Source organism: Panthera pardus, unplaced genomic scaffold (assembly GCF_024362965.1).
Source record: "Panthera pardus isolate Hobbes unplaced genomic scaffold, ASM2436296v1 HiC_scaffold_17, whole genome shotgun sequence".
NCBI classification, from domain to species: Eukaryota; Metazoa; Chordata; class Mammalia; order Carnivora; family Felidae; genus Panthera; species Panthera pardus.
In genome coordinates, this window is record NW_026526732.1 from 139,215,499 (window position 1) to 139,243,132 (window position 27,634).

At 45.0% G+C, this 27,634-nt stretch overlaps 1 protein-coding gene across 3 annotated transcripts in view; it reads right to left on the reverse strand.

Annotated features, from left to right (window-relative positions):
• Positions 1-27,634, reverse strand: part of BICRAL (BICRA like chromatin remodeling complex associated protein) — a 110,297-nt gene that overhangs the window by 73,221 nt on the left and 9,442 nt on the right. For all 3 annotated transcript variants that reach the window (XM_053905005.1, XM_019457142.2, XM_019457146.2), the window contains exon 2: positions 7,860-8,124. The gene's annotated coding sequence lies outside the window, so the exon portion shown is untranslated. The remainder of the gene's footprint in view (positions 1-7,859; positions 8,125-27,634) is intronic.

A 27,634-nucleotide genomic window follows, 5' to 3' on the forward strand; every position in this document is an offset into this window, starting at 1 on the left:
TACTCACACTCTGTCTCTCAATAATAAATAAACGTTAAAAATTAAAAAAAAAAAAAATGATTTTCCCAATACTTCCTTTCTCCCTCCTCAGCCCATAATCTGCTTTTTCTCATCACCCCCAGAGATCAGAATGTATAAGGCACTGTTGATCTCAACCAATCTCAAAAACCTTTCCTTTTGGCTCCTATCATTTTACTCTACCCGGACTGTCAAACATTTTTAGTCAACAAATGTTTACCGAATGCCTGGCTTCTCTGGTTTTTAAAAGAATGTTTATTTATTTATTTTGAGAGAGAGACACAGCAGCATACAGGCAGAGAGAGAGAGAAAGAGAGAATTCCAAGCAGGCTCCACACTGTCAGCACAGAGCCCAATGACGGGCTCAATCCCATGAATCCGTGAGATCATGACATGAGTCGAAATCAAGAAGGGGACACTCGACTGCCTGAGCCACCCAGGCACCCCATGCCAGGCTTGTTTTAAATGCTATGCTGAAGGGTTAGAATAAGTCAGTGAACAGGTTAAGAAAAAATTTAAAATTTCTTGGTCCCATTCCAGAATCTCTAGGTGACTATTTTGCACACTCAAGTTTGGGATAAACATGATAAAGTGGAGATACTCTCCTTAGCCCCAGTAATTTCAGATACAATTTTTAAAGCTACTGTCTTCCATAGAAAATACAGTATTTTAGGAGCACCTGGGTGGCTCAATCGGTTAAACATCTGACTTTGGCTCACATCATGGATGCTTTGTGGGTTCAAGACCCTCGTCGGGCTCTGTGCTGACAGCTCAGAGCCTAGAGCCTGGAGCCTGTTTTGGATTCTGTGTCTCCCTCTCTCTGCCCCTCCCCCACTCACACTCTGTCTCTCTCTCAAATATAAACATTTAAAAAAAAAATGCAGTACTTTGCAAATAGTCCAAGGCAGTGTGCAAGTAACATCTGTAGTTGCCACAAACGTTTAGATGTTATTTTTATTGTGGTAAAATACATGATGTACTGTCTTTAAGTGTCCAGCTCAATGGCCTTCTGCCCATTCACACTGCTGTGCCATTGCAGCTATTATCCAACTCCAGGATTTTTCATCAACCCACCTTTAAATTCTTTCCCCATTAACTCATTTTTTATTAACCAAGAACAAGTCTCATGGTTAACTTCATGGCCCCCACCCCCATTCTCTTCTCTTGCTTTCCTACCCAGCTAACATTTCAAGGTTCATTTTAATTGTCCCCTGAAACCACCTTTAAGTCCTAGTTTCTCTCTGCTGTCACATGTGGGGGTGAGGGGTGGGGTGGGGTGTAAAACTCCAGTCCTGGTCAAACCAATCCCCTGCCCGCTCTTGGCTTCCCTTGTAACAGCTGGATATTGCTCGCAAAAAACTACACAACTGGATGGACCGGTTTCACTTCAAATTCAGAGGCGAGGCACAGCCAGGCAGTCCTGTGTACAGCAATCCTACCTCGCTTCCCAGGGACTTAGTTCACAATCCTGCTGTCCAAGGTCATGCACACCCCTTCTTCCTCATTGCTGGTCTTGACTCAGACTTCATTGAGAACACAGATCATAAAGCCGTGTATTCCATCCCCAATTTATAAGCGTCTTTGCACTGTGCCCATATTCTCTGCCTCCTCTCCTGCCACTCTGCAAGTCGTCTTACTCCTGTCAAAGGCAAACCCTCTTGTGTTTTGAATAGCTTCTCACCTTCTCAACAATTCTGCTCCTTTGGTAGTCTTATCTCTCTTCTGTTAGTCACTCCCTCCCTCTTAAATATTCCCATTAGTCTATTTAAAAATGCTCTTCCATTCCCCGCCATTTAAAAAGAAGCACTTCTTCAACCCTCCCTCCCTCTCCAGCCACTGCTGTGCTGTCGCTCTCCAGACTTTACAGCAAAACTTCCCCAAAAAGCGGGCTACGGTCACCCCATCCCATCCTCAGTGCATTCTGATTTGGCTTCCATCCCCATATGCCACTGAAACTCCTTGTCAAACAGCCACCTCCATGTTGACAAATCCAAGCGGTCATTTCTCTATCCTCAGTGTTCTCAGGAGAATTTGGCAGAGAAGACCATTCTCTCTTGAAAAGAATAATCCATTCTTCCCATTTAATGGCCCTCTCAGTCTCTTTTGTCCAACCTTTAGCCACTGGAAGCGTTTTAGGGTTCGATGTTAAGACTTCTATGATGACAAATGATCTCAACTAGTTCCATGACATACTATTCGTATGCTAGTGACTCCCACAATTTATGTCCACTCCCATCAGCTCAATTTGAAGATTCACTGCCTACCTGACCTTCCACTTGGAGGTCTTGCAAGTATTTCAAAAACATAACAGGTCCCACACAGAACTCGTTACGCACCCTTCCTACCTGTTCCTCCTCCAGTCTTCTCCAACCAGCAAATGGCACCATCGGCCACCAAAGCTTAGGCTAGAAACTTGAAGTCCTCCTTGATTCCTCCGTCTCTACAGATAACTCATTAAGCCAATACTTCTGATTCCACCTTCAAAATACATCTAAATCCCACCATCTACCCTGCACTATCCCCACTGCCACTGTGTTTGCTTAGATACCATCAGTCTTGAGCCGGCTACTGCAATAGCCTCCCTGTCTACTTCCCCTCTTGCTCCATACAGCAGCAGTGATCTTTAAAAACAAAAACAGGGGCGCCTGGGTGGCTCAGTCGATTAAGCGTACGACTTCAGCTCAGGTCACGATCTCACGGTCCGTGAGTTCGAGCCCCGCATCGGGCTCTGGGCTGATGGCTCAGAGCCTGGAGCCTGCTTCCGATTCTGTGTCTCCCTCTCTCTCTGCCCCTCCCCCATTCATGCTCTGTCTCTGTCTCAAAAATAAATAAAAACGTTAAAAAAAAAATTAAAAACAAAAACAGCAGCTCAGTCGTTAAGCATCTGACTCCGGTTCAGGTCACGATCTCACGGTTTGTGAGTTCAAGTCCCACATCAGTTGGGCTGGAGCCCTGCATTGGATGAGCCCCACTTCTCTCTCTGCCCCTCGCTCACTTGCACCCTCTCTCTCTAAAACAAAAACAAAAACAAAAACAAAAACCCACCAAATAATAACCACTGTCCCAATGAAAGCCCTTCAATAGCTTGTTATTTTGAATAAAACAAAACCCCAAACTCCTGGTACAGCCGAATACAGGAGGCCCTAGAAGATCTCTCAACTCTTATTTCATTCACCTCTTGCTTCTCTCTAACACCCATGCCCTTCTGGGCCTTCCAGGTCTTTGCACTTTGTTCACAGGTTAGGACTGTCTCCCCAGCTTGCACATAGCGAGTAGTACAAGCTCATGTTTCAAGCCTCAGCTCAAGTATCACTCTCTAAAGGGACGCCCCTTGACTCTCACTAGCCAAAAGTCATTCCCCACAACACATTCTTATAGATCTACCAGCTTAACTGTTTACTGTTTCTCTAATCTCCAATTATCATGATTATTTGTGTTTAACTTACTTCCTGTCTTCCCCACTATACTCTAAATTCCATGAGGGCAGAGATTTTGTCTGCCTTGAATCCCACCAAAGGCCCCTTTATTATGTTTTAAATTAACTAATTTATTTTAAAAGTAATCTCTGCACCCAATGTGGGGCTTGAACTCACAACCCTGGAATCAAGAGTCACATGTTCTACTGACTAAGCCAGCCAGGCACCCCCCACTAAAGGCTACTTTAAAATGAAGAAGCTAGTCCGGCACCTGGATGGCTCAGATTCGTTGAGCGTCCAACTCTTGATTTCAGCTCAGGACATGATTTCATGGTTTGTGGGTTTGAGTGGGATTCTCTGTCTCCCTTTCTCTCTCTCTGCCTCTCCCCTGCACATACTCTACCTCTCACAAAATAAATATTTAAAAAATAAAAATAAAACGAAGACGTCCCTCCTCCTAAGCAGGTTTTAGATTTCTTCTCCTTTCAAGCTTTACTGGGTTTTAGTCAAAGAATATAATTACTCTGGCATTTACCATGAAACACAAAGGGAGAAAAAGCACACTGGACAGTCAAAGCCTAGACCTCCACCCGCCCACTAGTCTAGACTGGACACGGACTGCACACAGGCGCTTAAGAGTTGCTCCTTATAAAAATGTTCAAACGTGGAAGGTGAGAGAAATGTGCGCATAAGATAACATAATTTTGACATCTGCATCACAAAAGTTTTTAACCATTCCCCCTAGCAGTTATTAAACACAACAGTGACTAAAGAAATAAAGAAAGGAAAGCACAGAACAAATATACACGGCTCTTGCTCCAGAGAAGTTAATGATTTTTATCGCTTAGTTTCCTCCCATTTTGGCCAGGTCAGCTATTCATCACCTGCTCTGGATGTTTCTTCCTGACCTTCCGTGTCCTGAAAGCCTCCTCTGTTCTTAAAAGGTCTCATGTTTAGAGCCACTTCACCATCCTACTTCCCAAAACCCAAAAGATATCCTCCAAATTCAAAATTCTGAAAAGAATCCTTTCCCCCAAGAATTTATTTCTAGGTCCCTCCCCCACCCCCGAATCTTTTCTACCCTATTCCTCATTTCTGTATCAATCCTAGATTCAATTCTATTTTTGTTGCACAGCTGTCTGGACTAAACTAGATGGCCCAGCTAGACCTAGAAGCCTGTATGTTATATAACTTTTCAGCAGAAGGAGATACACATTTGAAAACGTACTGAGATTTTAAAGTCTTAGAATACCTAAACCTTCTTTCTGTAAGAAAAGGTTCAATAATTTGATAAATGGCAGCTAGAGGAGAAAAAAGAACGAGCAATAAAACTGTGTTGAAACTCAAAGCGATATGGGCCTCATGTTTCCATTCAAAAAAGAGCCAGCAGCACAGCACGCGGTATATAGTATAGCGATAGTCCAAATGCATATCTGTGTCACAGTGGAATCACCTGGACAGCTGTCGACTAACACAGACTCCTACATATTTGCTGGGTGGGCCAGAATTTCAAAATTGGGCGTTAGGGACAGCAGGAAGTTGAAAGTCAGAAGCTTAAAACTGAGATTGTGTAACACATTAGATGTTTTGGGGAAACCAACAGTAACAGAAAAACCCAACTGGCCCTAACAAATCATGGGGGGCAAAGGTGAGGTTACAAATCTGTATTTAAACATATCTCGCTCCAGTTGCTTTTGAAACTCGGATTTGGACACCATGTGTGTAAAGCCAAGAACATGGCTTTTGGGATCCAATGTCAATTCTCCCACTTAAAACCGTGAGACCAAGAACAATTTGTGTATCTGGGTGATCCTCTGGTATAAAGAGATAATCAAATCAACACTGCAGGGCTGATATAAATAAGAATTAAAGGACCAGACACACACATGGAGTAGTGTTCAATATATGGTACGGTCTTATTAAAGGGGATAAAACGGCCACTATATAGACTGGTTATAAACACAAGGACACACTTACTGGTGCCCCGATGTTACTTTTATCCACTAGAAATTACTTACTTACTTTCCATCTCTGTGGACTCCTAGGGAGATGAGAGCTTTAGACTTTTTTCCTCCTCCCAATAATCTTTCCAGTAACAAAAACACAGTTAAAACCCACACGCATCTCTTAATACAGACCTACGACATGACAGATAAATACTTAAATGAATGATTTTAAGGCAACACTCTAGGGAGTCCGAGAACTGAGAAGCCTTATTATATCGATGAGAAAGAGATGAGCCAAAACGGTGCGGGGGGGGAGGGGGGGGGGTTCGTTTTTGTTTTTGAAAGGGAAAGGAAAAAAAAAAAGTCTAAGCGTTTCAAAGAGAGTTTAATTTTTCGGATCAGAGTTCTGAGAACTGTTTTAAATCACTACCATTTGGAATAATTAAAATGAAAGCCAACAAGATGTTTCAAATCACTGGAACCCATAACCTTTTCACAGTTGGACTACATAAATGTCTCTCCAGGACTGCTTTAAAATAAAGCAACTAAAGAAATAAAACTAACGTAGGGTGCCAATCGAGAACCGAGTCACTAGAAGGCAGACACTGTCCTCGACTCTTTCTTCCTGCAATTTTGTAACCTGGTTTGACTCTACTCTTCAAAACTAACTGGAAGAGGATGAAGGAAAAGCCTCCATGCCCTGCCCTGCCCTCGGCCAGGCCAGGGAAGACAAAGCCGTGCGGTTTTAGGCCCCAGAAGAGCTAACGAGAAGCCCCCTCCCCTCCGAATTTGACCGGAGGGGGGTCTGCGGGCTCAGAGAGGGAACCCGCCGGCCGCAAGGTCCGACCCCAAGCCCCACTTCTTCCCTCCAACACAAGTGCTAAGGAGCAGGACGCCGCCGGCCCCGGTCCCTTCCCGCTCCGGGCCAGCCTCCTCGTCTTTTGGGTCCGGGGGCACGGGGAAGGCCAAGGCTAGGCGGCCCCGGCCTCGGCTCCGGCCCCATTTACAGAATTCTGCACCCCAAGCGTGGCTCCCCGTCGCCCTCGCCCTCCCGGCGCCCGGGCCGGAGAAGCGTCCGCGAAGGGCGCCGCCCGCGCCGCCAGGGAAGATGGCGCCCGCGGAGCAACTGCGCCACCAGCCCTGGCGACGGGCCAGGCCCAGCGCCATCTTAGCGCCTTCCAGCCGCAGCCCCCCCCCCCCCTCAAGATCCCGCATTCGGGGCGACTCGGGGGGCGCGAACCGCGTCGGGCCCGCGCGCTCTCGGCCAAAACAGTGCCGCCACAGCCTCTCGTCTCTTCGGTCCGGCCGCGCGGGCCCGACAGAAAGTGCCTGGGTGGGCCTCGGGTCCTCGGCGCGGCGCGAGGGCTGGTCCGGCCCGGCCGCGGGTCCTCGGCGGAGCTCCGGAGCCAGGCGGCGAGGCGGCCGGGAAGAGCCAGTCCCGCCGGCGGGCGCGCGCAGGACCGGGCCCCGGCTGGGACCGGCGGCCGGCTCCGAGCTCTCGCCGCGGCCGCCCGCAGAAGCGGAGGGAAGCAGCAGCCAGGGTGAAAAAGGAACCCGGTCCCTGCCGCCGCCTCCCTCCCCACCCTCTCCCCTCCCCCTCCCGAGACGCGGGGTCCATTTTGCCGAGAAGAAAGAAAATGCGATTCACACCCAAGAGCTTCCGAGAGAGAAAAGAAATGAGGGGGGGAAAACCGAGGGGAGGAGATTGGAAAAGCTTATTTTTCTTCCTCGCCCGCCGTCACTCCTGGCCCTCCCTGCCCCCTGCTCGCGGCCTCGCCGCGCCGTCCTCCCCACGGCGAGCCCCGCTCCCTCCTTCCCGGCTCCCGGCGGCTCCGGGGGGCGGAAAACACACTCACACTCGCGCACACAACTAATTTTAAACCGGCTCAATCAATGAGTCATTAAAAGGCTTCCCTCCCCTCTCCTCCCCACCACCAACCGCCACGCCACCCCCCCTTCCCAGGCTCTCTCCCTCTCCCCGCTCCAGAAATTTGCATCCGCGGAAAAGGAAAAAAAAAAAAAAAAAAGGCGCCGGGGCCCCCACCCCGCCGAGGCACCCCCAGCCCAGCCCCGCCGCCCCCTGCCCGCCCGCGCCCCCGCCCGAGACACTGAACTTGGTCTTCCCGGGGCCCGGGCGGCGCTGGGAAAGGCATAAACACTCGATTCCCCTTTTCTCCGTGTCCATTAAACATCCACCCACCACCACCATCACCCACCCACAAACCCACCCCCCCCAAAAAAAAAACACAGCCTTAGCCAATAGCTCTCTGGGCTGAAACCTAATATCCTGGTTTTGGCAACTCGGTGTTTAATTTGCTCCTCTTTCTTTTCTGTCTGTCTGGAGATAGATCTCCAGCCCCCCCTCCCTCGCTTTCCCCCTCCCCGAAGGAAAGAGGCAGAGGAAGGAGGTTGTGTGTGTTTTTTTTTTCTCCTTGAAATTTTTATCACAAAATTATAATACACTCAAAGGGAAACTCACCGTCATGAAAAAGCAGTGCCTTGTCAACGGGGTTTCTGCGCCATCGCACCAGGGGCGGCGGCGGCGGCGGCGGCGGGCGCGGGGCGCGGGGCGCGGGCGCGGGAGCTCCCGGCCGAGCGGCGCCGGCCACACGCGCTCCGCTCTCTCTCTCGCTCACCCCCGCGCCGGGCGGCGGGCGCCCGCTCCCCGCGCCCGCCCGGCCTTCATGCTCTGCGCCCGGGCAAACCGCTCGCCTGCTCGTCTACCTCCAAACTTCGGTTCTCGCCTAGCAAAAAATGTGGAGATTAGGGGTTTTTTAATTAAAAAAAAAATTTTTTTTCCAAAAATCAAGCTCCCAAGCTGTCAATTCCTGTTTCCTTTGGGATTCTTTTTAACTTCAGAAATGTATTGGTTTATTCAAGAAACAGGTTTATTTGGCTTTTTTTTTTTTTTTTTTTAAGATCTACAAGATGCGTGCTATTCTTTGCAGGCGCCCTGCACACACACACACACACACACACGCACGCACACACCAGTTTTAGCTCGACGGGGGAGGAGGGCGCTGGGGGGTTAAAAAACAAAACCCACAATATTTGTCTAGAACTCTGATTAGGACCAGTAAATACTCTTTTTTTGCATATACCTTTTTTAAAACTAAAACAACACTTTTACTTAGTTATTTGGCAAATAACTGATTCATTCTAACTTTTAAATGTACTAGGCTTTCCTTTGCAACACCCTCTCTTCCCATTCCGGAATGCTGTGAAACCTTATCTGTGATATCTGTAAGTCAACATTAAAAAGAAACAAAACACAACACAACTTCAGCGGCCAAGATGAAGGCCAGGAGCTGATTAAGTCACTCTCAAAACATCCAATTCCTACTGCCTTCTCTTTATGTAGATATCCTTTATTACTACATTTGTGGAATTTTCATTAAATGATTCCCAGTCTTAAAAAGGGAGCTACCCACTCTTTTAACACTCTTTGGTGCAAGTATAATTACCACCCGTTTTTAATCTCAAATCTCAAACTGTCGAGACGTCTCCATAAACCATCTAGCCTTCAGAGCGTTTATGTAAATGTTAATTATGATAGTGTGGATTGGGAAGGGGTGCCTTTGTGTCTAGGTTAATTATATTTACTTTTCCTGTAAATGCCCACAAAAATACAGTGGGGGTCTCGTTCTCTTTTAAATAAACATCAAGGGCAGGTAAACGATGGATTGGACGAGAATGGTGATTTGGATTTTTAAAAACTCCATATGTAAGCCCCAGAAATGTTCCAAATTCTTTTAAGTTAGTTTGTAATACATAGAGCAGTGGGAGTCCTGCGGATAAACAGAATATTCAGACCCATGTCCCCCAGATATTTGGTGAGTTTCAAATAACAATTATCTCTAGATTTAAATTAAGGGAAACTGTTTAGTTTCTATACCCCCTTAGGATTAAAAAACATAACACTAGTGCACCTTGCTTGCTTTTATAAGGATACTGTAACTAACCTATGTTGCACAAGATAAAAATGTAAAGGTTGGCATACAATGTTGTCATATTCAAGATACAAAATCTTTTTAAAAAACAAACCACATCTTGCCCTAGTAACTGCTGTTCTGTCATTCACAATGTATGCTTTGTATTTGGACATGCCTTAAAAATATATTCAGTGATTTAGTATCACATAGTATCACCGAGGTGTTTTCTCAGAAAAGGTGCTTCACATTCAGTCAGGGCCTTCCTGGAACAGTAGTCTTTGCATAAATTAGCATATTTCTCTACACTCGACAGTTGGACCAACCAGTTTTCTAATTGGCTTGGGAAATTTTTAAACATGTTTTAAAGTGCCCTTGGATTGGCTGGAATTTAATTATAATACCCATTCCGAAGAATTACATTTCAAAAGAGTTCATGGATTATTCATGGCAATTAGGGCCTACCAAGCAAGTTCTACAGCTGTTGCTCTACAGTTCCAATGAAATATTAATGGATTTCAGGAAGCTATTCCCCCGAGTCACCCAAAACCCCAAAGAAACACAACTTTGACTTTAAAAGATCGCCAAACAGAACTGAATTTATACACTTATAAAGAGTGTGGGGCATTGCAGGATTTTTAAAGAATGTCCAAAGTGTAAGAGCACCGACATTTCCTGGGAGCCTACTAAGTACCACCTACACACTTATATACATCATTGGCTAAACCTTCACACAAGCCTGTAGAGTAAGGTTTAATCGTCCTGGTTTTGCAGCTAAGGCTCCCAATGATTTCAGTAATTTGCCTGGGGTCATCAATCTCATAAGGGCTGGTGGGGAACCCCAAGTCAGGTTGATGCTAAAACTCCCCCCTCTTCAAGGCCTGAAAAAGGATCTTGGGAACAAACCCTCCTTCCTGTTTTAAACAGAGTTCAATACTGTGGCACAGGCAGAGGGGACAGCCCTCTAATTTGTGACAACATACTTTGAGAATGTCAGCTGTCAAATCTAATTTTAAATTTTGGGGTGTGTTGCAAAATCCCAGAACAGCAGTGGGGAGAATCTCAGATTCACCAGATCACCACCAAAATGGACATCGTTAAATAATACAACAAAATAAAAACTTTATTTTTTCCCATGTGATTAAAAAAAAAAACATTTTAAAATAAGGGATATGCCTTTATACATAAAATTTTAAACTGTGGTTTATATCAACAGGATTTTGGTATCCGAATGTACGATTTGGAAGCTTTTTAAGAGGAAAGTTCTTAGTGGCTTGACTATATACAAATCACTTTAATAGTACTGCCTGCAAAGTATGTACAATTTAAATGGTCATTCCTGTGATTCCCATCTCTGTGTGTGATTTAGAAAGAAGGGCAAGTGGACATAGGAAAAAAAAAAAAGGAAGAAATTAAATTATAATTGAAATGTTCTAGCATGTGTTTGTGCCTCCAAATACACGTCATAAATAAAGGCTCCATGTCCACATAATACAAGGTGAAATACATGTCGTCGTCGTTGTTGTTTGTCTTTTCTCTCCAAATGTTCCCCTTGGTTGGTGGGCCATTCTCAGAAGGGGAAGAGTGCAAATGCTGAGAGTAAGTAGCGATATGCATGACCAGATGTGTCCTGATCACAGAAATACCAAAATATATCAGATGAGTAAGTGCTCTATAAAGTGTTTGTGAAATAAAAATTTTTAAATGGTCAATGTGTATAAATAAGGCATATACCTTTATTTGTACCTCTAGAAGTACTTATACTCTGGGGCTTAAGTGCGTTGGCTCTGTACTCAGGCTGACCTGGGTTCAAATTCTACCTTTGTCACATCCGAGGTATGTGGCTCTGGGCAACTCATGTCACCATTCAGAGCCTCTACTTCCTCATCTATAAAATGGAACAATTATAATCATGTCTGAGAGTTATTTTAGGGATTCAGGAACTAGTGCATGCAAAATGTGTAGCATGGTAGCTGAAAGGTATGAGAGGTCACAATATTTAGCTAATACCATGTTGCCTTATTTTAATTATGTATCAGTGATTTATTTTAGTACGTACCATGTAATTTCCCAACGGCCGTCTCCTATGATTCAACCTAATCTCTCTCTCATGTTCCTTCCTAGACGGGGAGCTCCTCAAGGGCTTACTATTTATTCTCTGAGGGCCTAGCAGAGTACTTTGTACGTAGTTAGCTCACAATCGGTACTTGTGGGATAAAAGAAAAACAGCCCAGTCTACAAGATGCATTAGAACACATGAAATCAATCTATAACTAGAGACCATATACATATCAAGGGAGTGCAGTAAGTCTCCTAGAACCACATAAAACCACTGCCCAATGGATCACAGGCAAAAGAAGCCAATGGTTCTTCCTCTCCCTCCTCCCACTCCCCACCACTCTCAAGAGTTAGAGCTCTATCACTGCCACTTTTTAGCCAAGTGATCTCTTTGCCTACTTTTCAAACTTCTCCTACCTTTGTTTCTTCATCTGTAACATGAAGGTAACATACCTATATCTCAGGTTGGTGGAGGGACAGTTAAATGATGTCAGGTGTACAAAATCCTTGCTTTAGAACCGGATATGTAGTGGGGCTCCTGGGTGGCTCAGTGGTTAAGCATCCGGCTTGGCTCCTGATTTTGGCGTAGGTCATGATCTCATGGTGCTTGAGATCGAGTCCCGTGCCAGGCTCTGCACTGACAGCTCAGAGCCTTCTTGGGATTTTGTCTCTCCCTCTCTCTACCCCTTCCCTGCTCATGCATGTGCACACACTGTCTCAAAATAGATAAACTTTGAAAAAGAACCTGATATATAGTAATATCCAATAATAGTTACCATTATTCTTGTGACTGTTAATACTATCATTAGAAGTAACGTGGAACTGTTTTCAAAGCAATCCCAAACAAGCAATTTATTGGATTACAACTGTTTTCAAAACCTTGCCTACATTATTTGATACATGAATATAAACACTTTAAATCATCTTTGTAGAGACTAAGGCTATTCTAGTCATGACATATTTCAAGCTGGTTATTTTCCTTGACAGATTTTAAAAAGTCTGAACTCCTACAAGCTTCTAGTACAAGGATAAGGAGTATAACAGAACTGTAAAAAAAAAAAAAAAAAAAAAAAAAAAAAAGGCATTCAGCACTCCCACTGGCCTTGCTGTCTTACACATCTAGCCTGCTTCCCCACAGAGTATGTGAGGGGGAGGACAGTCATCAGGTTAAGGAGGACATCACACGTGGCTGGAAGGCATGGCTGGGATGTGTCAGTCACCAACTCCCCAGCCTCTCTGGTGCTCTGCCGGCACTCCTAACCTCTCCTAAACAGAGCATTCTTTCCCCACCACCAGGCCCAGGAGGATGGTGAACTAGAGAGGCAGTAGATGAGGAGTCTCATAGGCTTTAAGTTCCTGCTTTAAAGCACCCTCAGTGGGGCACCTGGGTGTCTCAGTCAGGTCATGATCTCACAGTTCGTGAGTTCCAGCCCTGCGTCTGGCTCTGTGCTGACAGCTCAGAACCTGGAGCCTGCTTCGGATTCTGTGTCTCCCTTTCTCTCTGTCCTTCCCCCCCCCCCCCCCCCACCAAATATATAAGCGTTAAAAAAAATTAAAGCACCCTCAGAATCTGATGAGAAAGTCAGCCTCTAAGATAGAGGGAGTGTAGACACTGTAACCTCCACAAAGTATTTTGATCACTGAAGAGCCACATTCGTATTTGAGCACAGCAAAGTTAATCAGGCATTTTTAGAGCCCACATGCAACACTCTGCAAACCATACAATTCTCTCTCGCCTAAATCTTTTAAATACTGCTTCCATTCTCCAGGTATTTTGATACCCTGAACAAAGGCGTAAGTACTTTTACACCTGCAAATGTGTATACATCCCTCACTGTAAATCATACCGGTCAACCAGCAGTTGGGTGTGTATGTATCAGTCCCTTGTGAGTTAGATTAACCTGAGTCCGCTCTAAGACAATCAGAAGGTTGTTCAGAGACAGGCAATCAGAGCAAAGGACGGATATGCTCTGAAGGTTCACATGGGGCATGGTGAAAACTGAATTGTTCCTGCCCTGCCATGGGCACAAATCAAAACTCCAGTAATCCTCTCCCCTTCTGAATGTGGTCTCTCTAGTCTCTGTGTTCATAGACCAACCCCCTAGATATTTTAGGATTATTTACGATTCCTTCTCATTCTCTTACTTCCCTTAGCTCATGCAACCCACCTCCAAAATCTCCCTCAAATGCAGCCCTTCTTCTCCAACTGCCTTCACCTCACTTCAGGTCCTCATCTCTGTCTCGCTTGGCCTCCCCATGTTACTTCCTTCCATTCAACCTTCTATCTAAATTACTACAAAAATCACCTCTGCAAACCTAGCGCTGGTTTCGTCACACCCCCATCAGCACCTCACTGCCCAGGGAAGCGTATTAGAAATACAGATTCCCAAGGCCAAACCCATTACCAGAGACTTGGAATTTCTGGGGAGGGCTGGGGTGCCAACATTTATATTGCCAAGTGGTCCATTAGTTACTCCACCTGCCTCCCAGAAGCACCTGCAGCCTCTCATCTCCCAGGACCCTGCGGTGCAGTCACGGGGAACATCCTGCCCCGGAACAGACTTGCCCAGTGTGGGCGTATGCTTTTCCCTCTGTAAGGAATGCCCTTCCTCTTTGGGGGCACGTCCACCATTCTCCAAAGCCCAGCTCAAATGCCACCTCCTCTGGGGGTGCCTTCTTCCATCCCCTACAAGCAGTGGCTTTCAAACATCTGTGCCTGACACTCCGAAGAAATAGATCTCACATTACCATGCAATAAATATGTAACTAAAACAAAGGTTTTGGGAAAAAATATCTAAATTTACCATGGAGGATGCAACTTGATACACAGTGGATCCCTGAACCACAAGGGTTTGAAGAGCATGCACGGGTCTACCGATATGCAGATTGTTTTATTGTACAGCACTGTAAACGTGTTTTCTCTTCCTGATGAATCTCTTTTCTTCCTTCCTTCCTTTCTTTCTTTCTTTCTTTTTCTTTCTTTCCTTTCTCTTTCCTTCCTCCCTCCTTTTCTTTCTTTCTTTCTTTCTTTCTTTCTTTCTTTCTTTCTTTCTCTTTCCTTCCTTCCTTCCTTCCTTCCTTCCTTCCTTCCTTCCTTCCTTTCTTTTATTTTTAAGTGGGGCTTGACCTAACAACCCCGAAATCAGATCAAGAGTCACATGCTCTACAGACTGAGCCAGCTGGGTGCCCCTCTTTCATATGAATTTTTTTTTTGTTATTATTATTATTTTTTTAGAGAGAGAATGTGAGCAGAGGAGAGAGAGAGAGGAATCTTTAAAAAAATTTTTTTTAATGTTTATTTATTTTTGAGAGAGAAAGACAGAGCATGAGCAGGGGAGGAGCAGAGAGAGGGAGACACAGGATCCAGAGCAGGCTCCAGGCTCTGAGCTGTCAACACAAGCCTGACAGAGGCTTGAACCTACAAACTGTGAGATCATGACCCGAGCTGAAGTTGGACGCTCAACCGACTGAGCCACACAGGTACCCACTTTTTTTTTTTAAGTTTATTTTATTTTGATAGAGTCAGAGTTAGCGGGGGACGGGCAGAGGGAGGAGGGGGCAGAGGATCCCAAGCAGGCTCAGGGCAAAGACAGCACAGAGTTGGATGCAGGGCTCGAACCTGAGAACTGCCAGATCATGACCTGATCCAAAATTCGACACTTAACCGACTGAGCCACCCTGGCACCCCCCCTTGTAGATTTCTTTATAAGATTTTCTTTTCTCTAGCTTACTTTACTGTCAGAATACAGCACGGTAAGGGACCCCTGGGTGGCTATCGGTTAAGTGGCTCACTTCTGCTCAGGTCACGATCTCACTGGGTCATGAGTTCGAGCCCTATATCGGGGTCTCTGATGTCTGCACAGAGCCCTCTTTGGATCCTCGGTCTCTCTCTCTCTCTCTCCCCTCACCCCCACCCCCCACTTGCTCTCTCTTTCTCTCTCTCAAAAATAAACATTAAAAAAAAAAAACACCTTAAAAGAATACAGCACGTAATACATATAACATACCAAGTATGTGTTAATTGGCCATTTATGTTATCAGCAAGGCTTCCCATCAACAGTATGCTGTTAGTGGCTACGTTTTGGGGGAATCAGAAGTTATGCATGGATTTTTGACTACACATTGAAGGGTGTGGGGGAATTGGTGCCCCTAACCCCTATGTTGTCAACTGTATTTCAGTCTAGTCTCTTTTAGAAATGTTATTAGCTACCAGGGCGCCTGGGTGGCTCCAACTTCAGCTCAGGACATGATCTCACAGTTCGTGGGTGCGAGCCCCGCATTGGGCTCTGTGCTGACAGCTCAGAGCCCGGAGCCTGCTTCAGATTCTGTGTCACCCACTCTCTCTGCTCCTCCACCCCCACCCCGCCCACTCTCTCTCTCCTAAAGATGAATAAACATTAAAAAAATTTTTTTTAAATACATAGAAATGCTATTAGCTACCTTGTAAATGGATTTCATGATCTACTAATAGAGGTGACCCTCATTTGAAAAATATTGCTGGGAGTAAATGACTCCCTTCTCTCTGCATGCAATACATACCTCTATTATTCTACTTCTCATACTCTACAGTAATAATCTGTTTACAGTCTGTCTTCACCCCTCACTTCCCTCCCCCAAATATGCACACACCATAACCAAGTCAACATATCCTTGGGCAGTTACAGCCGTTGGCAAATGCAGAAATGAGAATACTGGAGAAGGAATAATTTAATTGCTTTTGCTTATGTCTTTTTTTTTTTTTTTTTTTTTTTTCTGGTTATGGCTCACAGAATGGTCTATCAGCAGCTCCCAAGAGGCTGGACCTAGGCATCTTACTGGCATCAACCCTTAAGTCAAAAGAAAACAGCCACTGTGTTTCAGTAGAATTTAACCAAGGTGTAGATTCTTTTCCCCCTCAAAAAAATAAAAACCACGTAAAGGCAAAACCAACCAGAAAATATTTTGTCAGGTTGCTACCCTGCCAAGATAGTGTAAATGTGGGCAAACAAATCTCTTTCTTAGATACTTAGAAGAAAATATTCAAAAACCTCAAAACCCTCCTTCCATACCACTTCAGAAAGGAAACCCTCCCCGCCCCCACCCCGCAGGGCGGGTGCAGATAGATCTTTCTATCTGTGCTGCCTGAAGCTCCATTTCTCACCAGGCTGTCCCTATCAACACAAACAAATGAAAAAAGCATATATTAAAAAAAAAGAAAGAAAGAGACCTGAGCAGCTAAAATGAACCGCGGCAATGAACCCCAGCGGCAAGTTCCGGTGCTACTTGTACCTGAGATGGACGCGCGGGCGAGACTGTGGCCCTCAGGGGGAGGGATCCTGTTTCTGCAAGCACGCGGCTCCATCAACAGGAAACCCACGTGCGCGACACCCTCCACCTGCACATCGCTCATTTGCAACATCATCATTTGTGTGATGCTAATTTGCTCCATGTCTTTCTACCTAAACATACTTTGGAGAGACTCCATGAAAATACATTGTAGACTCCGGGGCTGGCCCTAGAGCCGGACGGATAGTTACCAAGTGAAATGCTCTAGGGGCCAGAGGAGGGAGCAGGCAATTCTATCCAAGAAGAGAGGGGAAGAGGAGACACTTTCAAGCCTGGTTTTAAAGGATGAGTAAGAGCTCTCTAAATAGGAGAGAACTCCAGGGAGAGGAACTTTATGCTGGGGGGCTTTGTAGCTCCTGGCAGGGAGTCTGGACGACTTTTTAGCCTGTTGCTTTCCACACTGCAGGTCACAATTCAGTAGGTTGTAAAATTCATGAGATTGTGACTCGCTTTCAGAAAAAAATGAAACAGCCTGGAATCGAAAATACCTGAATATATCACAGGTAGCGAGGTAAACTTTTTTTGTGAAATTTGTTTTCATTATAAATGCATCTATTATATGTGTTGGTTTGTGATAAAAAATAAATACGACATGAGAGTACAATGTACAGCATAGGAATATAGTTAATAATATGTAACAACTTTCTACGAGGACAGATGGTAGCTAGATTTACCCTGGTGATCGCTTCATAATGTATATAAATGGCGAATCACTGTGTTGTGCACCTGAAACTAATATAATACCATATGTCAACTACACTTCAATTAAAAATATATACAGTAAAACCTTGGGTTGCGAGTATCCTGTTCTGCGAGTGTTCCGCAAGACGAGCAAACATTTCTAATAAGTTTTAACTTGATAAATGAGCGAGGTCTTGCAATACGATTAGTACATGACGGCGAACATCACATGATCACAACTGAGCCAATGGTTCTTGAAATTCACGTTGATATACGAGTGCTTTGGATTACAAAGCATGTTTCCAGAATGAATTGTGCTCACAAACCAAGGTTTTACTGTGTATATTTCTTCTTGTGGCAATGATTAAAATTTCTCATTATTGGGGCGCCTGGGTGGCGCAGTCGGTTAAGCGTCCGACTTCAGCCAGGTCACGATCTCGCGGTCCGTGAGTTCGAGCCCCGCTTCAGGCTCTGGGCTGATGGCTCGGAGCCTGGAGCCTGTTTCCGATTCTGTGTCTCCCTCTCTCTCTGCCCCTCCCCCGTTCATGCTCTGTCTCTCTCTGTCCCAAAAATAAATAAAAAACGTTGCAAAAAAAATTTAAAAAAAAATTTCTCATTATTTTTATTGCAGTATAGTTGACACAGTGTTACATTAATTTTAGGTGCACAACACAGTGATTTAACAACCGTGTATGTTATGCTATGCTCACCACAAGCGTAGCTCCTACCTCACCATACAATGCTCTTATGGTGACCATTGACTGTATTCCCTACGCTGTGTCCTTCATCCCTGTGACTTATTCTTTCTATAACTGGAAGCCGGTATCACCCACTCTTCTTCACCCATTTTGCCCATCCCTCCGTCCCCTTCCCCTCTGGCAACCCCCAGTTTGTTCTCTGTATTTATGGTTGTGTTTCTGTTTTTTGTTTCTTCATTTGTTTTGTTTTTTTAGATTCCACTCATAAGTGAAATCATATGGTATTTTGTCTTCCTACAGAAAAAAAAAAAAGTATTTGTTACTGTGGTGGTGATTAAAATCGAAAACAAAAACAAAACCTGTTTAGGCAAAAAGGGGACCCACTTGAGGATGCTTTCAATAAGAGGCTGATATGAACAGATTTGAATTTTATGAGGATAAGTATGCTGGCAGTGTGAAAGATGACTGGACAGCGGGGAGAGCTCAGGGGACACATGGTGGTCTGTTTTTCTAAGGCTTCCCCACACTAGACAGAGAGCCCCTCATGGATAGAAACTCTGTGTCACACAGCTCTGAATTCCTAGCACCTGGCACACAAGTAGATACTGAATAAGTGTCTGTTGACTGAGTGTGGTAACTAATCTTCAAGATGTCCCCAGGTAGACTCACCTCTTAGTATTCTCACCTTTATGCACCCCACCCACCTTACCACGGTGACCAACAGAATAGGGCAGAAGTGATTGTTTACCACTTCTGAGGTGAGAATATAAAGGCAGCAGCTTCTATCTGAGGTGCTCTCTCTGGATCACACATTCTGGGGGAAGCCAGCTGCCATGTCCTAAGGACACTCAGTCTATGGAGAGACCCACATGGCCAGGAACTGGGGTCTCTAGCCAACAGTCAGTGAGGCACCAAGGCTTTCTGCCTATTGTGTAGGTAGATCGTCTCCCAGCCCGCACTTCATGTTACTGCAACCCCAGAGACCAGCTTGACTACAACCTCATGAGAGACCCTGAGGCAGAAACTCCCAGCTAAATGGTTCCCGGGGGTTCACTGGGATATAATAAATGCTTGTTGTTTTAAACTGCTAAATTTTGGGGGGGTCCTGGCTGACTCAGTTGGCAGAGCATGTGACTCTTGATTGTGGGGTTGAGTTTGAGCCCCATATTGGGTGTACAGATTGCTTAAAAAAATTTTTAAAAATTGCTAAATTTTGAGGTATTTTGTTATACAGCAATAGACAACTAATACACAGAGTCATTCATAAAGTCTGGCAGAGCTGAACATTAATACCAGAAATACTAGAGTTATCCATTATTTACCATCATTTTGTTTTTTGTCAAAGAATCTATCACATCACATCTTCAGCCTAACTAGATTGGGGAAAGACCCAGGACCAAACCTGGACCAATCGGATCCTCTCTGCTTGTATTAATACTTGGGACACAGAAACTGACTCAGCTGTGGGGAACAGACTACATGGCTGGAAAGACTAAGGGTCAAGGCCACAATTTTGGAGTAATTGTAATGGGGCCCATGCAAGGGGACGGGAATAGGAAGGTCGGTGTGTCAGGGAGAAGAAGAGATTCTCACTGGGTGTGGAGGGAGGGAAGAGGGCTGGAGAAAGTGCCTGATGATATTCTTTCTTCATTTTTTTAAATGTTTATTTATTTTGAGAGAGAGAGAGAGAGAGAGAGAGAGTGTGTGTGTGTGTGTGTGTGTGTGTGCAAGCTGGGGAGGAGCAGAGAGAGAGAATCCCAAGCAGGTTCCGTGCTGTTATCACAGAGCCTGATGTGGGGCTCGATCTCATGAACCATGAGACTGTGACCTGAGCCGAAAAGAAGAGTCAGATGCTTAAACGACTGAGCCCCCCAGGCACCCCTGCCTGATGATATTCTAAGCCCCACGAGACCTGGTTGCCTTTCTAGCATTTGGGTTAGAAGACTTTCCTTCCTTATAATTATTCCTCATTTTCCTTGCGCGCCTATGAGTGAGTTTCCTTTTTTGCAACCAAAAGATCCTGGTGGCTACCCACCAGCCTCTCTGCAGTGCTGGCCAGGAGAGCAGTGCCTCCAGCTGCAGCGGGCCAAGTATCTCTCCAGAGAAGAGTAACAACCCGCTGGAGACTGAGCTTTATTATTATTACTATACAAGAACTGCTATAGATTGAGTGAAAGGTCATTGCAGACCATCCAGCTCCTTTCGCCTTACCTCCATTTTCACCAAGTAATCCTTTGATTATTAATGTACTTCAATTTTAAAAGGTGTGCTCTGGCCAGCTGACCTAACCACTCCAGTGCCTGGGTAGGCTTGCGCCCATTATAAATTCACAGGTTGGCTGTGGAGTACAAATCATTCTTGAGTACCCTCCACTGCATTTCCACTGGCCGCGGTCAAGCCCTGTCACTCACCCAACGAACCATTGCAGTGGCCTCTGGCAGGTAATCTCCCCTGCTCCAATCCATTCTCATCAACTTCTCTTCCTAAAACACAAAGTGGATGCCTCGCTCCCTGCTCGAAACCTCCGAAGGGGCCCCAGTGACTTCGGGATGATGAAGGTGGGCTTCGGCCCATCATCCACCACATCCCTCTACCTTCCCTCCGACTACTCTCCACTCTTGCCACGTGGTGTTACTCCAAGCTCCTCAAATACTGCCGGTGCCTCTCCGGCTCTGCTCATGTTCTTGCCATGGCCCGGCACCCTTCCGTCTTTCCTTTGTACTTCCATGGAACTTCCTCTCTCCTTTGTAACGCACACTGCAGTTGGCTTGACTTATAATTAGTTGTCCTCATGTCCATCCCTTGGTCATGAGCCTCAAGGAGGCAAGGACTATGCTTTGGTCAATTAAGAAAAAAATTTTTTTAATGTTTATTTACATTTGAGAGGAGACAGAGCATGAGCTGGGGAGGGGCAGAGAGAGAGAGGGAGACATAGAACCCGAAGCAGGCTCCAGGCTCCGAGCTGTCAGCACAGAGCCCGATGCGGGGCTCAAACCCACTAGCTGTGAGATCATGACCTGGGCCAAAGTTAGACGCTTAATGGACTGAGCAGCTCAGCCGCCCCCTGTTTTGTTCATTTTTATACACACCCTCATCCCAGGGCCAACTATAGCATCTTGCGTCAATATATTATAGGAACATTTACTAAGTGTTTGCTGTTATTGGGGCGCCTGGGTGGCTCAGTCCATCAAGAGTTAAGGGTCGGTTAAGGTCCCACTTCGGATCCTGTCTCCCTCGCTCCCTGCCCCTCCCTTACTAGTGCTCACGCTCTCTCTCTCTCTCTCTCTCTCAAAAATAAATAAACATTTAAAATGAAAAAATAATGTCCTGTGTTACTGTACCAAGGTGCCTGGCTGGCGTTGGAGGCAGGAGGCACTCAACACATGGCCACAGGTGGTTGGGGTGGTAGGGACAAGTTCTCCCTGGACCTAATCAATTTAGGTGAGGCGCCCACTCAGCCTCTGCATATGCAGAGCTGAGAAAGCAGAGGTGGACTCCTGGTGACATCTAAGGTACAGCATGACTGAATCTCAGCCCAACTTTTTTTTTTTTTTTTTTTTTTAATTTTTTTTAATGTTTTTATTTTTGAGACAGAGACAGAGCATGAGCGGGGAGGAGCAGAGAGAGAGGGGGAGACACAGACTGGGAAGCAGGCTCTAGGCTCTGAGCTGTCAGCACAGAGCCCGACACGGGGCTCGAACTCACAAACCTTGAGATCGTGACCTGAGCCGAAGTCGGACGCTTAACCGACTGAGCCACCCAGGCCGCCCCCCCTTTTTTTTTAATAAAAAAGGAGGCACAATTTCTCATATCCTGATAAACCAACATGCTTCTCTCCTCTTCCTCTCTTTCCCCCTGCCTACGTTCCAACTGTGACTCATAGGCACATTATGGAATGCCAGCTTCAGGTCAACCAATACTGGAGAATGGGCAGTTACCCGGTTTATGTGTTTTCGAGGAAGGGCACGTGAGTCAACCCAGGAGTGACTTTATTGCAATGCTCTCAAAAGAGTCAGCATCTACATGTGAAGGTCCTGATTTGTCCACTGACGATCCCTGTCCTGTCCCCAACTGCTCCTCTCCCCTCCGGAGTGGCGGGAAGGCCTCAACTCTCAGCCAACCCGAGACAGGGAACACAGGATCCTAAAGAGCGTAACGACTTCAGGTACTATCCGAGAGCTTTACACACTCGTTCCCAAAGCAATCGATCCAGAAGCGCCGGCCAGTAAGCAGAAACCAAACAAAACCTATACACAAAACATACAATCTCTCCTCTTTTTAAACAAACATGAAAATTTCCACACACGAAGTTTCTATCTTTTAGAGGCTATACAGGAAATGAATACTGACTGGCTTAACCCCCCAGGTTCTAAAGAGGCAGGAAAGCATATGGCACAGCTTCCTCCCGAGACCTGGGGGGAATGACCAGCTTGTAGAACACAAGGATACCTGCAGCAGCTGTGGCTTTCTGGGCACCCACACCTTTGTCAAGAAGCTGTCTTTCTTGACATGTCTTCACATCACAAGCTTCTCCTTTCACTTCATGGTCATTGTTCAGATGGAAACACCCCTTATTACCTGAAGGGAGTTACGCTCTTAAAAACAAAGACTAGAGGGGCACCTGGGTGGCTCAGTGAGTTAAGCATCTGACTTCAGCTCACATCATGATCTCACAGTTTGTGGGTTCAAGCCCCGTGTCGGGCTCTGGGCTGACAGCTCGGAGCCTGGAGCCTGCTTCGGATTCTGTGTCTCCCTCTATCTCTGCCCCTCCCCTGCTCACATTCTGTCTCTCTCTCTCTCTCTCTCAAAAATAAACATTAAAAAATCTTTTTTGAAATAATAAAACAATAGAAAAAATGGAGATGAAGGGCAGGGGGCGGGGCTCACTCATGAGTGAAATCACTATCTCCCTACCCATAGGCCTCCTAGGATGTACTCAGATTCGTGCCTCAGCAAATTTCGAGTTACTACATGGCAGGGACCCCTGGGTTCCCTTCCAGAGAGTAGAATTCACAACTGTTAGAGCCACAAAACCTCTCGCTGTAGCCTGTTACATATGCACATTCCTAAACTTTATATGCCATTGGTCCCTCATCCAAATCTTTCACTTTTTATGAGCAAACCTTCAGTATTTTTACAAATGAAAGGAGGAGAAAAGTATGTGCAGCACAAACAGGTCCCCACTTGACAAGACGTTCTGCAGGAAATTAGCTCAGCACCCATATTTCCTTATTGCCATCACTTGATAATGACACAAAAAAATGTCCCTTCATCCTTGCCAATGAATGCTTTTGAACACCATAATGTCAAGGCGTCATTCACAAAACCATTTTTTTCAAACTTTTTTGACTATAACCTATAAAAAGAAATATATTTTATCTGGCAAGTCATATATATGTATACATAAAACATATATACATAATATAAACCCGTTTCTGCAACACAATGCATTCTGACATCTTCTGTTTCTTTTCCCTTTTTAAAGATTTTATTAAACACGTTTTTTAAGTTTATTTATTCTGAGAGACAGAGAAAGCATGGGGGAAGGGGGGGGGAAGAGAGAGAGAGAGAGAGAGAGAGAGAGAGAATCCCAACCAGGCTCTGTGCTTCCCAGCACAGAGACTGATGCGGGGCTCAATCCCGTAAACTGTGAGATCATGACCTGAGCCGAAATCAAGAGTTGGAGGCTTAACCAACTGAGCCACCCAGGTGCCCCTAAAGATTTTATTTTTAAGTAATCTCTACACCCAATGTGGGGCTCAAACTGATAACCCTGAGATCAAGAGTTGCATGGTCTACCGACTGAGTCAGCTAGGCAGCCTTCTTTTGCCATTTTTTTAACAATGCAGACCGCCATCTACTAAATGGATTTCATGACCTTATTGGGTTGGAACTTATGTCTTAATATAGTAGTTTGTAGCATTTCCCAGCAAAGTGGCATTTTACAGCAAATCATTAAGTCCTACTTAAGACCTTAAAAGTTCTAGGCAGAAGAGTTTTAGAGGAGTAATTTTTTTGTTTCTTATTTAACTTTCGACTGCCAGGATACTTTAAAAGCATTTGATCTTAATAAATGAGCGTTGCAACAAAAGCCTTTAAATTATCTCAAAACCTTGTGGGTCACTATTCCCTTCACACTGAAGAAGAAATGGAAGTAGAAAAGATACCCCCACCACCTCCGCCCCCCTCAATCTGTATTAAAAACTCAGATCTGTTTGGGAGTTAAAATTCAGCAATATCTTTTAAAAGAATCTTAAAACTGAGGGGCCTGGGTGGCTCAGTTGGTTAAGTATTGGACTCTTGATAGTGGCTCTGGTCATGATCTCAAGGTTCCTGAGATAGAGCCCTGTGTCAGGTCTGTGCTGACAGTATGAAGCCTGCTTGAGATTCTCTCTCTCTCTCTCTCTCTCTCTCTCTCTCTGCCCCTCCGTGAGTGCACACACTCTCTCTCTCAAAATAAATAAGTAAGCAAAACACAACAAAAAAATGAATCTTAAAGTTGCTGTTGCTTCAAATTATTACCCTCCTGGCAAGGTTACCATGGAGATCAAATGAGATAATACAAGGGAAGTACCTGATGGCTCCTCCCTATCATTCAGGTTCCTGGGTTATCCTCTCTTGGATATGTCTCATCTCTGCATGACCAGGAGGCTCATTCACTTGCTGAGCACCTGCCCTGCTGGGCATTAGAGGAACAGAGTCCCTCAAGGAGTTTACTGGCTCCATCAATGAAAATAAATGTCATTAAAAACTAGGGTTCTATGCAAACTGGTGCAGCCACTCTGGGAAACAGTATGGAGATTCCTCAAAAAGTTAAAAATAGAACTACCCTACAATCCAGCAATCACGCTGCTAGATATTTACCGAAAGAGCACAAAAATACGAATTCAAAGGGATATATGCACCCTGACGTTTATAGCAGCATTATTCCCAATAGCCAAATTATGGAAACAGCCCAAGTTGCCATTGACTGATGAATGGATGAAGAAGATGAGGTATATGTACAATGGAATATGTATGATTCAGCCGTAAAAAGAATGAAATCTTGGCATTTGCAGTGACATGGATGGAGCCAGAGAGTGCAATGCTGAGTCAGTTAGAAAGAGACAAATACCGTATCATTTCACTCATATGCGGAAATTCAGAAACAAACGAATGAGTAAAGGGACAAAAAAAGAAGAGAGAGCGGCAAACCAAGAAACAGACCCTTCACGGCAGAGAACAAACTGATGGTTACCAGAGGGGGGGTGGGCAGGGGGATGGGTAAAGTAAGTGATGGGGATTAAAGCGTGCACTTGTTGTGATGAGCACCAGGTGTGGTACGAAGTGTTGAATCACTATATTGTACACCTGAAACGAATGTTACACTGTATGTTAACTGGAATTTAAATAAAAACATTATAGGGGCGCCTGGGTGGCTCAGTCGGTTAAGCGTCCGACTTCAGCTCAGGTCACGATCTCGCGGTCCGTGAGTTCGAGCCCCACGTCGGGCTCTGGGCTGATGGCTCGGAGCCTGGAGCCTGCTTCCGATTCTGTGTCTCCCTCTCTCTCTGCCCCTCCCCCATTCATGCTCTGTCTCTCTCTGTCTCAAAAATAAATAAACGTTAAAAAAAAATTTTTTTTAAATAAATAAAAACATTATATACACACATATGTAATTTAAAAAGAAACTGGTTTTTGGATCTTGAAAAAAACACAAACAAAACCAAAAAACTAGGATTCTGAAGTGCCCGGGCTGAATAATTAATTTATTCCTCTGACAGATAATTATTGTGAGCCTTTCATGCCAAGCATGATGGGATTATGGAATAGAGAAAACGGTAGACACAACTGCAGCCCTTATGGTGTCTACAGAAAGTTTAGTGTTTGAGAAAATAGCCATTAATATTACATAACGTACAACAGTTTTACACTCCCTGTAAGGTGAGGTAAGATTAGATCAGTGGTTTCCCCAAAGTAAAGATTTCAGGTAGGTGATCGTAAAAGAAATACTTAAAAAACAGAGAGAGAAAAAAATGATATGATCTCTCAGTATAGTTCTTCAAACTGAATTAATTGTCATAAAAAAAAAAAAATCACCGTGGGGGCGCCTGGGTGGCTCAGTCGGTTAAGCGGCCGACTTCAGCTCAGGTCACGATCTCGCGCTCCGTGATTTCGAGCCCCGCGTCGGGCTCTGGGCTGATGGCTCAGAGCCTGGAGCCTGCTTCCGATTCTGTGTCTCCCTCTCTCTCTGCTCCTCCCCCGTTCATGCTCTGTCTCTCTCTGTCTCAAAAATAAATAAAAAACATTAAAAAAAAAAATAAAAAAAAAAAATCACCGTGTATCCTTATTTTTTCCTTAAACTATAAGCTAGCTTTTGTCCTGGGTTTAAAGGGTCCAGCAGACCTTGTCCGGCTCCCTCTTTCTAGATTTCTCTGGTTTTCTTTTGCAGCACTATTTGCATGCAAAATCTGCCTAAACATGCCCCAGAATTGCAGAAAGGCTGGACATTAAAGGGCCCTTTCTGAGAAGGTCACATGCACATAGCACATTCTGGTCCCACTGCTCGTCTAGAGGGCTGGGAAGTAGGTGCTAAGGAACAAAGGTCAGCAACCGGAAGGCAGAAAGGAACCTGGCAATTGTCGGGGGCCTACTACAGGCCTGGCCCAATACTTGGTACTTTTCCCACACATTATTTTATTACCTCATTTCACATCACGACAATCCTGGGAGAAATAGATCTTTCTTTCCCCCCACTTTACCGTTGGGGGAAATTGAGCTCAGAGAGGTTACATACCACGCTCAACGTCACACAGCTAGTAATCAGAACTTAAACTCGGATCTGTCTACTTTTTACCATCACCCTACTTTACTGAGAGGAAGACACATAAGAGAAAGAACAGATGCAGGGAAGCTTTAAAAGATTGACATGCCTTTGCCACAAAAGGAATTCGAAATTATATTCAAAAGACAATTTTTTCCCCGAATTTTTATTTCAATTTCAGTTAGTTAACATATAGTGTAATATTGGTTTCAGGAGGAGAATTTAGTGATTCATCATTTACACAGAACACTCAATGCTCATCACAACAAGTACCCTCCTTTTTTCTTTTTTTTTTTTTAAGTTTATTTATTTTGAGAAAGAGACAGAGCATGAGTGGGGGAGGGATAGAGAGAGAGAGGGAGAGAGAGAATCCCAAGCAGGCTCCACACCGTCAGCACAGAGCCTGATGCCAGGCTGGAAGTCACAAACTGTGAGATCATGACATGAGCTGAAATCAGGAGTCGGATGCTTAACCGACTGAGCCACCCCGGCGCCCCAACAAGTGCCCTTCTTAATACCCATCCTGCATTTATTAAAAGACAATTTAGATAGCTGATTATATGTCTCTCTATTTTATAGTCAACAGTTTTGGTGCTTCTAACTCAGCCTCTTTACTGATCAGCTCAGCAAATACCCTCTTTTGCCCCTGGACTCTGTCTGTCTGTCCCTTACCCTAGAAATGAGAACCAGAAGCCCCTGACCCACTTCTAATCACAGTCCTAGGAGAACTCCTGTTTCTGACCCAGCTCTTTAGCCATCA